We start from the raw sequence: 15,074 nt of genomic DNA on the forward strand, positions 1-15,074 counted from the left end.
GAGCGATGGGTCTTTGATGATGTTGGCTACCTTTCCGCGGCAGTGAGCATGTAAATACAGTCCGTGGATGGAAGGTTGGCTTCCGTGATGGTCTGGGCTGTGCACACAACCTTCTGTAGTTTCTTATGGTCCTGGGCAGAGCAGTTGCTGTACCAGGCCATTATGCACCCGGACAGTATGCTTTCAATGGTACATCTGTAGAAGTTGGTGAGTGACCTTATGGACATGTCAAATTTCCTGAGCTGCCTGAAGAAGAAGAGGTGTTCCTGTGCTTTCTTGATTGTCGCACTGTCGCATCTACGTGGGAAGTCCAGGACAGGTCGTTGGTTACTCCAAGGAACTTAATGCTCTTCACTCTCTCAACCTCGGTTCCGTTGATGTAGATGGGGGCATATTCTCCTCCTTTCTTTGTGAAGTGGGTAATCAGTTCTTAAGTTTTGCCGACATTGAGAGACATTGTTTTTATTGCAGGACATCAACAAGCCCTCTATCTCCCTTCTGTATTTTGACTTGTTGTTGTTAGATATCATCCCACTACAGTGGTGTCATCAACGAACTTGTAGATGGTGTTTGTTCGGAATTTGGCAACACAGCTGTAGGTGTACAGGGAATACAGTAGGGGGCTGAGGACACATCCTTGGGGGGGCTCCAGTGTTGAGTGTTATTGTAGAGGAGGTGCAGTTACCTATCCTCACTGATTGTGGCCTATGGGTCAGAAAGCTAAGGATCCAATTGAAGAGGGTGGAGCTGAGACCAACGTCACGCAGTTTTGAGATCGGTCAGGAGGGGATAATGGTTTTGATGTTGGAGCTGTAGTCAACAAGCAGGAGTCTGGCATAGGTGTCTTTGTTGTCCAGATGTTCCAGGGATGAGTGAATGGCTAGGGATATGGCATCCGCTTGTTGGTAGGCAAATTGCAGGGCATTGAGGCAAGTTGGGAGCCTGGAGTTGGTGTGGGCAATGACCAGCCTCTCGAAGCACTTCATGATTATTGAAGTCAGAGCTATTGGGCGGTAGTCATTAAGGCACACTGCATGTGCTTTCTTGGGGATGATTGTGGTCTTCTTGAAGCAGGCGGGGACTTCGGCTTGTAGGAGGGAGAGGTTGAAGATGTCGGTGAATACCTCCACCAGTTGGTCCGCACAGGATCTGAGCACACGGCTGGGGACATCATCTGAGCCTGTTGCTTTCCTTGGGTTGACCCCCAGCAAGACTGACCTGACTTCTGAAGCGGTGACAGAGGGAACAGGTGTGTCTGGGGCTGACGGGGCAGGTGGTATTCTGCTCAAACCAAGCATAGAAAGCATTGAGCGAGTCAGGGAGGGATGTGTCATTGTCTGCTATCTTGCTCTGCTTCATTTTATATCCCATAATGTTGTTTAGGCCTTACCATAGACAGCGGGAGTCTGTTTGGTAGGTTTGGGCCTCTAACTTGATCCGGTATTGCCTCTCGGCCTCCCTGATGGTTTTGCAGAGGTCATCTCTGGATTTCTTGCATTGATCTGGGTCACCCGACTTGAATGCTGCACGTCTGGTCTTCAGTAGGGAATGGATTTCCTGGTTCATCCAAGGTTTATGGTTGGAAAACACTCGGATTGACTTCCTTGGTACACAGTCTCCACGCATTTGCTAATGAAGTCCGTGACGGTGGTGGGGTACTCGTCTAGGTTTTCCACTGAACATTTGAACATGGTCCAGTCCATCAAGTCCAAGCAGTTCTAGAGATGGTGTTCTGCTGCCTTGGACCAGCACTGTACTTCGTCTTGTGAAGGATTCTCCAGTTTCAGCTTCTGCTTAATAAAAACTGAAAGAACTGCGGATGCTGTAAATCAGGAACATGAACAAAGTTGCTGGAAAAGCTCAGCAGGTCTGGCAGCATCTGTGAAGGAAGAAACAGAGTTAACATTTCGGGTCCGGTGACCCTTCCTCAGAACCGGACATGAAACATTAACTCTTTTTTTTTTTCCTTCATAGATGCTCCCAGACCTGCTGAGCTTTTCCAGCAACTTTGGTTTTGTTTCGGCTTCTGCTTGTATGCTGGGAGGAGGAACACAGCGCTGTGTTCGGATTTTCCGAAGTGTGGGTGGGGGTTGGAGCAATAGGCGTATTCAATGGTTGTGTAGCACTGGTCCAGAATGTTCGGTCCCCTGATGGGGCAGGAGATGTGTTGGTGGTATTTTGGCTTCACTTGCATGAAGTTGGCTTGGTTGAAGTGGCCGGTCACCATGAACAGGGCCTCAGGGAATTTTGTCTCTAGTGTGCTTGTGGTGGTGTAAATCACATCTAGGGCATTCTTCACATCCGCGTGGGGTGGTGCGTAGATTGCTGTCAGGATAGCGGAGGTGAACTCTCGTGGTAGGTAGTAGGGATGGCATTTTACTGTAAGGTGTTCTAGGTCCGGGCAGCAATGGCTTGCTAAGGTTGCTACATCCGAGTATCAGATGGCATTGATCAGAAAGCATACCCCACCGCTCTTCGCCTTACCTGAGGACACTGTGTGGTCCGTACGGTGTATGGAGAATCCTTCTGCATGTAGGGCACTGTCAGAGGTGAGCCAAGTCTCTGTGAATCAGAGCACACAACAGTCTCTCAGTTCCCTCTGGTAGGTAAATCTAGATCTGAGTTCATCCATTTCGTTTTCAATACTTTGGACATTTGCTAGAAGTATGCAGGGGAGGGGAGTCTTGGAACTGCGTTGTTTCAACCTCACTTTCAGGCCAGGATGTTTTCCCGGCTCCCTTGTACGTTTCCCGTATCCTGACGGTCCGGAGAGTCTGTGCTGCAAGTCTGCTGCTCCTGCAGGTAAGTGAGTCAGGTCAGTATGGGCCTTCCCCAGGGTGGGACGCCGTGAGGTCGGAGTTCAGGCCTAGGCTGGTCTGGTCTCCTTGGGACGGGTCATAGCGGCGGAGTTTCTGATCCTGGTCAGTCCCGGGTGCTGGTGGAGCGAGGCTTCGTTTCCTGCAGATAAGTGAGTCAGGCCATGTCGGGCCAGGCCTCCACGGGCTTGCACTGCTGCTGGTCTTGGGTCAGTCGGAGTTCCAGTGGGTCGAGTAGCTGTCGGGGCCAATTCCGATCTGGGTCGTCGTTGGGTTGCTGCAGGGTCATGGGTCGGGCCAATGTCCTCGTGGGTCCTGCAGGAAGCCGGTGGATCTATCCTGGGTCTGCGAGTCCAGCATTGCCAGTACTTGGGCCTGGATGACCGTAGAATCTTCAAACCTATAATTTAACTTAAAAGAACATTATTAATAAATTTTACAGATTTAGAATTGAAGTTTAAAAGTGTAGAACAGTTATAAGAAATGTTAGAGTTAGATCAGCTGTGGGAGTTTGCAAGGAGTTGTCTGTTGTTGGTGACATTTTGCATCACCTACTGATAGCCTGACATCAGTAGTGTAACAGTCTATAATTCCCTATTATTTGTCTACGGTCAGTTCTGCTATAATGAATGTTCTGGCAATGCAAATTGGCTACAATGCGACTGACGAATAGGACAGGGCTATTTCTAAAACCCAAACTTGTGTCAGCTGTAGCACGATTCCATCGGTACACAGAGGAGTACACGTCGACATCACATGATCGTTTCGTGAGCTTTGTCCTGAGCATGCTCAATCTTAGCGTCAAACGAGTCTCCGCGTTGGCATCACATGATCGTTTCGCAGAATTTGTCATGAAGCGCTTTCTGTGAGAGGTACAGTACCCCTGTGACTTTCGGGGGGGGGTGGGGCGGGGTTTTTTTGCAAATTTTGCAAATTTTTTTTGCAAATTCTGCTGTGTTACCCACAAAAATGCAAGGACAAAGTGACAAGAATGTTAGCAAGAAGTGTCCTGGAGATAAAATTGGGGGTGGTGAATGTAAGTAAAGGCTATGACACTAGAAGAGAAGCTAGATGTAATGAGAGAACATGTGATACAGTTCGTGTAACAGGGATAAAGGAGTCTACCTTATGCGCCATTAGAGACAATGCAGAAAAGATTAAAGCAAGCTGTATTGCTGTAACAAGTCAGACTGCTAGCAAATCTGTGAGGTCACAGACAAAGGAATTTAAGGAGATGGAATGGCTTCTAAGTGTGTGGATAGAAGAACAAATGGAAATGTGATCTGAGACTACCTTTCTCACCATAAAAGAGAAAGCCTTATCAATTTATGAAGATCTATCAAAAAAAGCTGAAAATCCTGCAGATGTGCCTGCTTTTACTGCTAGCAGTAGCTGGTTTGGCGGAAGCTTCTCACAGATTCTTTTCAAGATTTTAAAGGCTTTGATCCATCAGAGGTGCTCTCAAGAATCAAAGAACATTGTGTTGATCTTGCAAAGCCAGTTGGATTTGAAGAAGTGGAGAGTGAGGATGTTGAAGAGCTACCTGAGTCCCACTGTGAAGACCACTCTACAGCTGATCTACAACAACTTGTCACTGAGGGGTGAAGTGGAAGCTGGAGATGAAGAAGATGAAGTCCGGGATGCAACACCACATGAACACAACGCTTCTGTTTTGTCTTCTATCCTGAGGGAAATTGAGAAGCATTTGCAGCTCCTGGAGGACAACAATAAAACACAGAACACAGCAGGGTGGCAGTTCATGGAATAAAATCTTATCTGGCCCCTATGAACAGCTTCTTCATGAAAGAAGAAAAAGGGCAAAGCAGCAAAAACTGCAAGTCTTTTTTAAGCCAACCCCCAAGAAACAGTCAGAAGGCAATGAACCACAGACATCTGCTTCTGGATTAATTATTTTCCGCTAACCCTGCAACCACAACTGCACCTGAAGGTGATGATGATGATGATGACGACCCTCAGCCCCTGCATTAACAACAGAGCAACTTCAAAACCTCCTCCCCCAACAAGTCATCTTGACATTTTTTCAAGATAAGGTGTTAAATTTATCTTTATTTCATTATTAAATATGAATTGAACATTTATTCAAACTGTGCTATCCTTTGTTTTAGGCTTTTGAGTGAGCTTTGAGCAATTTTGGGTGATATTTTTTGGTGGTCTGCCCCTAACTCCGCTTTTCCCATAAACCCCATTATTTCTGTAGCACGATTTTCTATAACGCAATGTTGCGCAGGAACACAGCTATCATATTATAGCAGAACCAACTGTTTTTTTTATACCGTGGGGTGACATTATCTACCCTCCAATCCATAGGAAGTATTCCAGAGTCTGCAGAGTTTGAAAGATGACCACCAATGCAGCCACTGTTTTACAGCCGCTTCCTTAAGTATTTTGGAATGTAAAATCTGGGGCCTGGGGATATATTGGCCTTTAATTTGAATAAATTCGAGTACAGGAGCAGGGATGTCTGTCTGCATTGTATAGTGCCTTAGTGGGACCACAGTTGGGAGTATTGTGAGCAGTTTTGATCTCCTTATCTGAAGGAGGATGTCCTGGATATAGAAGGAGTGCAACAAAGGTTTACCAGACTGATTCCTGGGATGGCAGGACTGATGTATGAAAAGAGACTGGATCAGCTTGGACTATATTCACAAGAGTTTAGAAGAATGAGGGGGATTTCATAGAAACCTATAAAATTCTAACAGGACTAGTCAGGATAAAAGCAGGAAGGATGTTCCTGATGACTATGGAATCCAGAACCAGGAGTCATAGTCGAAGGATAAAAAATGCCATTTAGGACTGAGATGAGGAGAAATATCTTCACCCAGAGAGTGGTGAGTCTGTGAAATACTTTGCCACAGAAAGTGGTTGAGGTGAAAACGTTGAATGTTTTCAAGAAGGAGTTGGACATGGTTCTTTTGGGTTAAAGGGAATCAAAGGGCCTGGGGAGAAGGCAGGAATAAGTTACTGTATTGGATGATCAGTTGTGATCATATTGAATGGTGGAGCAGACTCAAAGGGCCGAATGGCTTCCTGCTGATCCTATTTTCTATGGTTCTACATTGACTTAATCACTTTTAGTATTGTGCCCCAGTATGTATGTGAATTTTATCACACCAAAGTATTTGCTCAGATCAGCTTCGCTAGCCTCCTTTGTGATTGTGAAAACTGGAATTAGTTCATTTCAAAGTTTCCACTTTGTCAAAGAATAATTGAACCCAAGTTTCCTTTCCATGGCTGTCTCTGCATTTGCTCAGGGGCCATAATTTTCTTTGTATGATTTTGTTTATTAAATCATGCTCAAAGATCTCGTATATTGCAAGTCATAATTCAGATACAGAATCCACTGCCGAGTTATGTACTGTGGCATTATATAGAGCCGAGGCTGCTCCTGAGGGATGTTCAGCTTCTAATTGTCTAATTTAAAATAAAGGGGCATTTGAGAGAAAATGTGACAGCTTCCTAGTCTTTTGATTTCATCATTTGGTAACTAAGGAAGTGGGAAAGTGATGGTCTCAGCTGCAGACTCATGGCTTTTTGAAATAAATGCTGAATGATGTGTTTCTCCTGGAAAAGGCTTGATAATATTTCAGGGAGGACTGTTGTGACACAATGGTAGTGTCCCTACCTTTGGGTCAGAGTACCCAGGTTCAAATCCCACTCTCTCCAGAGTGTGTCATAATATTTCTGAACAGGCTGATTAAAAAGATCTAAAATGTTTCAGGGTAAAGACGTGTTTCTCACTGCTCCACAAACCATCTTCTGAGAAAAACTGAGTGAGATAGGCTGAATGAATGCTGTCACCTGTAGCAGGCAATGCCAGAACTACTGAAATGATCCATCTGCCTCTTGGCTGACAATGGTACCAGGGAAGGGGAACGCAAAACTACAGGGCATAGGTTTAAGGTGAGAGGGGAAAGATTTAAAAGGGAAGGGGCTATCTTCTCATGCAGAGGGTGGTGCATGTATGGAACGAGCTGCCAGAGGAAGTGGTGGAGGCTGATACTATTACAACATTTAAAAGGCATCTGGATGGGTACATGAATAGGAAGGGTTTAGAGGGATATGGGCAAAATGCTGACAAATGGGACTAGATTAATTTAGGATTTGTGGTCAGCATGGATGAGTTGGACTGAAGGGTTTGTTTCTGTGCTGTACAACTCTTATGACTATGTGTGTGGAATGAACTTCCTAAAGAAGTGGTGGATGCAGGTAGAGTTACAATGTTTAAAAGACATTTGGATAAGTACTTGAATAAGAAATGTTTGGAGGGATATAGGCCGTGCAAAGGCAGGTAGGTCTAGTTTAGTTTTGGATTATGGTCGGCATTGACTGGTTGGACCAAAGGGTCTGTTTCCATACTGTATGAATCTATGATTCTAAATCTGAATTCCAGATTATAACAAGAATTTATTGTTGTGTTCGGTGTCCGTCTGTACCTGGGATCAACCAGAAAAATACTGCTGACCCAGATCATTGCAGACTGTGGTGTCTTTTCTGTGTCCCCTCTCACTAAGCACAGAAGGAGAGAGGTTGTACATAAAATTATGAATTGCCAATACCCTCTAGGCAATGAACACAATAGAACTGCTTACCAAGCAGTTAGGAGTTTTGACAGCAGTGGGCATGTGGTGTGACTGATAAAATGCAACACTTTACAATCCTGGTCCAAAAGGAGTGCTGAAAATAATATAACAATGGATAGAACAATAACTGTGCCCACCAAGATGATGCTGAAACAGTTAGTCAGGGAAAATGAAGGTCTACCCCACTGAATCAGTAACAGATTCACTACTACCACCACTTTCAAAGCTTTTCTCTTCTACAAAGTTTGGTCACTTGTCCTAATGCTTCCTCCTTTGGCTTTGTGTCAAATATTGGTCTGGTGATGCTTTTGATAAATGCCTTGGGATATTTTGCTATGGAAAGGTTCCATCAGATTTTGCTGAACATGATTCCAAGCATCATATAATGCCAGAAAGGTCCTAACACTTCCATGCGTAATAGTCTGATCAGAGATATAAAATGTTCTTCAACGTACTGGATTCCTTACCTTGTTGCACAGGGGAACATTATAAAGGGTGAATTTGGGTGGGGATCTTGCATATTTTTGACCTGATTTTCTATCAATTTGATGAAATGTTGGCTGGGCTCTGTTTCAGAAGTACCATTTCTCAACCACATTTCATCTCATTCAGTTAGTTTGTTATGATCTTAATGGAGACTAAGCACTTTAAAAACAAATTGACCCTCGAGTTGATATCTGAAAGGATGACGCAACAAAATTTCACATTTTAAGACTTTTCGGTAACCAACAGATTAAAAACACTATTGACTAAATGTTTTGTCAGCAATTGACATTCTGAACTACTGAATTTTCCCCTTTTAGCACAATTGAAAATCAGAGGATACACTTTGCACTAACCCCTAAGTAGCCATTTGATTTTCTTGGACCCAAAATGATTCTTAGTTTATGAGGATTTGCTTCTATTCCTTGCCTTTCCCAGCCTGGTACTTTTTAACCCTAGAACTGCCTTTCTCAGTGAGGGTTTTTTTTTGTGGTGATCCTCTTGCTAGTACAAGCTGGATGAATCTTCCCAGCCTTACTTCAAATCCTAATGCATTTGTTCTTTTCAATCAAATGCGAGCTCTCATCTACATTCCTATAGAGCGAACCACAGAGATATTAGATCTCTAGCTGCTCTGTCTCTTCTCGATCCCAGCAGGCAAACTTTGTGAGTTCTCAGGGATATCCTTGACTTTTCCCCTCTCAAAGACCATCTCCATGGCACCGTGAATCTAAAGGACCATATACCATTGTAAAAATGCTAATTAGCTGTTTCTGAGGCAACAACTATTTTTTACCTTGGGACTAGATGGACAATTTAAAACACAAATATTTACAATTCATCACTCACAACACTCTTCTGTAACTTTGGAGAATTAATCTCTCCACTGATGGCAATGTCTTCAAATGCAAAAACATTGCACCATTTTTTGCCAGTAAAACAATCTGCCCCCCCACCCCTCCGCCTATAAGCTCTCGCATTCAAACCATCCAAACTTACTATCAGGAAGACTTCAGAACAGGTCACATGTTTGCCTTCAATAACATAGACCAAAATTTGCAATATTACTGTTTCAGAAATCAGAGTTGGTGGTTGATGATATTTGATGTAACTGTAATCTTCCTTCCCTACCTCCCACCACCTCCCCCCTCCATCCAGAATGATAGATCAGTTATGTCACTTAATGAAGTTATAGGGAAGATAGAAGCATATTACTGTCATTGTCCAGCTCCATGATTACAGACATTTTGGTTTAGTATCAGCAGTAAGGTTGGAGAGTCAAAATTAGCTTCAGTTATACGGCGAGGTAAAGGATCCTGTAATTCATTAAATTCTATCTACTTACAATTTTTTAGTTTGCCTAGAAATCCTGAGGCAATCCTTATGCCTTTGTAGTCTTGCAAAACTGAAGATTAGTTGGATGACTAAGCCACAACTGTGTTAAATGTATATGCATAACTAGTCTTGTCCTGTTTAACTGCCTCTTACACATGGCAGCTAATAAAATCTGCTATCACATCACCGTTGTGAAAGTAAAGACAAATTGTTTTTAATTAATAAATTGTTTGGGCATTATCACATTGGGACCATGCTATGTGCAAATTGCCTGTTGTATTTCCTTACATTATGAAAATGATTATACTTCAGAAATATTTCACTGGCAGTAATGTGATTTAGGATGTTCTGTGGTCATGAAAGCTATTAAATAAATGCAAGTCTTTCTTCCTTTCTAATGACAACATCTTATACTTACCAACTTATCAGCTGCTTCATCAATGACCTTCCCTCCATCAAAAGGTCAGAAGTAGGATTGTTCACTGATATTTGCAAAATTTCAGCACCATTCACAACTCCTCAGATACTGAAGCAGCCTGTGTACACATGCAGCAAGGCTTGGACAATATCCAGACTTGATCTGATTATGGCATGACATTCGCACCATACAAGTGCCAAGGAATGACCATCTCCAACAAGAGAGAATCTGAGCATCTCCACTTGATATTCAAAGCATAACCATCACTGAATTGCTCCACTAGTGATATCCTGGAGTTTGCCACTGACCAGAAACTGTGCTACAAGGGCAGTTCAGTGGCTGGGGATTTTGCAGCTAGTAACACATCTTGTGTCTCTCCAGTGCTTCCTCAAATACCCTCCAATGTACAAACCAAGAATACTCTTCATTTGTGTGGATGAGTGCAGCATGACAACACTCAAGAAGCTTGACACCATCCAGAACAAAGCAGCCCACTTAATTGGCACCACATCCACTACCTTCGATATTCACTCCCATTGCCATTTATGCCCAGTGGCAGCAGAAGTGCACCAGATACTAGAAGTACTGCAGCCCCTTCAATGGCAGTTCCCAAACCTGCAACCTTTACTGTCTAAGAGGACAAGGGCAGCAGATACATGGCAACACCACCACATACATATTCCTCTCCAAGCCTCTCGTTTTCCTGACTTGGAAATATATCGCTATTCCTTCAGTGTCGCTGGGTCAAAATCCTGGAACTGTCTTCTGAACAAGTACTGTGGGTGTGCTGAGGTCTGCAATAGTTCATGAAGGCGGCTCACCACTAGCATCTCACGGGCAGTTAGGCATGGTTAATAAATGCAGGCCCAGCCATTGAAACCCAGATCCCATGAATGAATAAATCATTGATATGGTGCCTTAATGTAATGAAATGTCTCAAAATGCTTCACAGGAACATTATAAAGTGTGACACCAAGCTGCATCTGGGAGATATAAGGTCAGAAAACCAAAACCTTGTCAAAGAGGTAGGCTTTAAGCATCATAAAGAAACGAAAGGTAGAGAGATGAAGGAGAGATGTGTGTAGGGTGGAGGAATCCAGAGCTTGAAGCCTGGGCAATTGAAGATATGACCTACAATAATAGTGATTATCATTTTAATCCACAAGAGGTCAGAATCATAGCAGCACAGATATTTCAGAAGTTTGTGGGGTGGGACAAAATTACAGAGAAAGGGTGGAGGATGGATGTGAAAGCGTTTGAAAAACAAGATGAAAATTCTAAAGTCTGGATACAGCTGGAATGACAGCCAATGGAAGTCAGCGAGCTCAGTGGCGATGAGTGGCCGACTTTGGTATGTGGGAGGCAAGCTGAGAGTGCATTGAAATAATTAAATGAAACTGCAGAAGCAATTCAGCTAAAGAGTTGTCAGTATTCAAGTTGAGCAGCAGGGAATTTCTGTGGTGACAATAAATAGTCTGCCAACGCCGGGAACATGGCAAAACAATCTGCTATAACTAAACAAATCCACTGCTTTCAGTTTACCTTCAGGATTTTGATTGGCCTGATGTTGTCCTCCGACGTTAACAATGAGGCAGGTTTTTTTTTCCAATTTCTGTTAATGCAAACCGTGTCTTCCAGGGCTTTGCAACAGATTCTCAGTTTAAGTCCAACATTCACAACTTTTTTTCCTCTCGGAATGTTTTCAACACTGCCCCCTTCCTTTTCCTTCAGTTATTTCTTTGTAAAAACAACAGTCCTATTTTCGATGAGAGTAGCACATTTTGCGAACTCACAGCTGGCGTGGTGCGAAATGAGTGATGCGCTTCAGCAACTTGCAGTTAGAGCAGCCAGCAGCTAAACTGACATTACATAATCTGTCGAGTCAGTCATGGTACACTAGTTAGAGGCAGAATGAGGAAGTGATTCAATTGCTCCTTCTGCAGTGACAAGATAAATAAAATAAATTGCGCGGGATGACAGGCAAGCAAAAGCAAACAGCAAGGTCTCTCAATGCACCAATGCCCCAGGAAACAGCCCCGGACTTATTTTCTCAAACTTGTGCCGAAAGCAACTTTCCAAGGCACTGCAGCAGTGAGGGTTATCAACTGTGCTGCAGCGATTAAAGCTTCATCCTCACCGTATTGCAGTGAGTGACCTTGAAGAAAAATCCAAAAGCTAGATGCTGGAGAAGAAACAAGAACAAAAGAAAAACAATCGCTGGGAAAACTCAGCAAGTCAAGGCTGATAAAGAGAAATTGAAACGCAAGAGCTTTTAAGCTAAGCTGGGAAAAATTGTCAGGACGTTAAAAAAAAAGTTGCGAACTTTTATAACTACTCTTTGAAAAAGTTTAATCGAATATGGAGGGAGGAGGTGGGGGAAGGATTGTTTGAATTTGGGAATCAACCTGAGAAAGCACGGGAATGGATCTGCTAGCGGACTACAGGTGGAGGCAGGGCAGTAGGAGACAAAAGATAGGTCCTGTTTCTTACCAGAGATGGCAGTCCTCTGCAAGCAGGCACATAGCGACCCCAATCTGTCATTGTATCCTATTCCAGGCTGGGGCTCCGGCATTTCAAGGGATTACTGCAGTGATCCAGCGCATCAATACAAAAACAAAAGTTTGTCACCGGTAAAGTTTAGAGACCCTGGATCCACTTTAGAGACAAGTACAAAACGGACTCCGAGAAGCTTAAAAAAGACATTTGCAGTACAGCGGATGATCTGTAACGTCAGGAACAACTAGAAGAAAAGCTGACATAGAAAGTGTCAATTTTTAAAAATCACACTCCACTTGAAGGTTTCAATATAATCATAAGAGTGGGAGCTGAGGAAAGGAATCGAAAGAGAAAGAAGCTCTGAATATTGAGCTGGTGTTGGTGGAAATCAGACCAGCTAAGATCTCAGTAAATGGCAGAGCAGGCTTGAGGAGGCGAATGGGCTACTTAAGGCTCCTAATCTTTGTGTGAAATAGTTTCTCCAATGCAGGAGTTGTGCATCCATTTTGCTGCAGCTCCTGCTGTTGGCACTGCACGAGATGCCAAGGGCAGACCTGTCTGGAAAGTAAGTCAGTGAGCAGCCAATGAGCCAAGAAGGGGATGGGTATTTGGAGAGCAGGCAAGTAGGAACCGAAGGGATTACAATCTCCAGAGAGATTGCCCCAGTTCACAATGGGCATCCCCTGAAGGTAATACCTGACTTTCTTCTTGGCCTTCTAAATATAAAACAGACTGCTGAATCCCTGCCTGCCTACACATGCCAACCATCTTATCTCATGGGCAGTGTCTTATCAGGTTCAATCGGTTTATCAACCAGTTCATTTGACCCCTAGTTATTTATTTAAATATGATGGGAGACCTTCCCATTATGCCATCCAGCCTTTCAACTTATCATAATATCATAGCAAACTAGGTGGGGTGGGGGGTGGAAAATGGTAGGCCTAGTACCCACGATACTTTATGTGCCCTCTGCCCCCTTTAAAAACACATCGGCAGGGGCACTGACTATCCATTGCTAAAAGGGTGGTTTCTACTGCTACCTGTGCTGAATTTGCAGACTCATAATCAGGAGGACGTTCTCATCTTTTGCCAGCTTTCCTCAGCCATTGGAAAAAAGCTCAGCAACCACTGAAATACTGCGGGATTGTGACTCTGAGTCAGCTACCAGAAGCTTGCACAGCATTTTCAGTTGGAGTGGACTCCCATAAGAATGGTCTATTTTCTACGAGACCCCCAGCCAGACCTAGAGAACCTCTTCCTCCAACATAAATAGATTTTAATAGTAGAGCATTAGAGTTTATAGGTCTGTCAGACATTTTCTATTTGCAAACCTTACTATGGATATTTAAAGATGAATATGAAAAGTCCCTGTATTCATTGTTGCTGTGACAGCTTCAGGAACCTGTAAAAAGCATGGCTGCTGTGTATTATCTGGCAGTGGAGATAGCTCTGCACAACGCGGTCTTCTCACTCTGAAAACAAATGCCTGTATGGGTTGAGCAAACAAGGATCGACTCCAGCTGAACAATCCTAAACTAGCACAAGAAACACAAGGTTTCTGCATTAAACTGAAAGCATCGGAGAATCTGAGAATAGGAACATAGCAATTGGAGTAGTCCATTCAGCCCATTGAGTCTGTTCTGCTAATCAATTAGATCATGGTTGATCATCCAGTCTCCATAACCCTTGTTGTAGTTAGTCTCCAGAAAATCTACTAATTGGTTTCTTGATCATGCTCAATGATTGAGCTTCCACAGCCCTCTGTGGTAGAGAATGGTGAAGCAGACTCAATGGGCTGAATGGCCTAATTCTACTGCTATATCTTATGGTCTCACTTGGAGTATTTCGCTCAGTTTTGGTCTATTTATCCAAAGAAGGATAACACGTGCCCTAGGAGGAGTGCAGTGGAGATTCACCAGATTAATCCCTGGGATAGTGGGATGGTTTTATGAGAAGACTGGGTCTCCATTCCCAAGAGTTTTGAAGTATCAGGGGTGGCTGTATTGAAACATGACAGGATGGGTGTAGATGCTGCCCTTGGCTGGTGACTCTAGAACCAGAAGATATTGTATCAGAATAACAATTGGTTATTTAGGACAGGGGTGAGGAGGAATTTGCTTAGTCCAGTTTAAGGCACAGGAAATACAGTCCTCCAGAGTGCCAAAACCCAGAAAGGTTAAGCCAACTGAGAACCATCCTGTTTCAATCATTGTCAGTGACTGTCAGTCAGAATTGTCATCTGTTTAGACATCTGATTGCTGGATATCTGAATCCATACTGGCAGAGCTTTGAGTTTGTCAGCTGCAGCTTATGCTTTACGACAGTTTAATATGTCCTTGAAATAAAATAGAAGGTAAATATAAAAAAAACTTCAAAGTTTTTTGAGAAAAAGACTGTGAAACAAACATACATTTTATGAAGATGTCCTCTTTTCAAGCTGAGAGAATTACTTTCATTTCACTGCACACTATTCTGTGTGCACCAACCTGTTGCAGGGTTTCAGATGAGAAAACACTTGGAAAGCCCGCATTTCAAGGACGGTATGAACAGGAATAAGCTAGTTTATCCGAAAGCCTATTCTGCTACTCTATCAGATCATGAACAATCTATAATTAACTTCATTCTCTGTAATAGCCTTAACCAGCTTATATCTAGCAATCCCAGTCATGCAAGTTTCAGTTATCTGTCCACAGAGAACAAGAAACTCAAATAGGCTCAGTGAATAACCCAGAAAGTTGGACATGAGTTAGGCCACTTTTGGAATACTGCAGTCAGTTCTGGCTTCCCTACTGTAGGAAAGATGTTGTTAACCTTGAAAGGGTTCAGAAAAGATTTACAAAGATGTTGCTAAGGTTGGAAGGTTTGAGCTATAGGGAGAGGCTGAATAGGCTGGGAATTTTTCCTTGGAAATTCAGAAGCTGAGGG

This window comes from Rhincodon typus, chromosome 5 (assembly GCF_021869965.1).
Source record: "Rhincodon typus isolate 14 chromosome 5, sRhiTyp1.1, whole genome shotgun sequence".
Classification (NCBI taxonomy): domain Eukaryota; kingdom Metazoa; phylum Chordata; class Chondrichthyes; order Orectolobiformes; family Rhincodontidae; genus Rhincodon; species Rhincodon typus.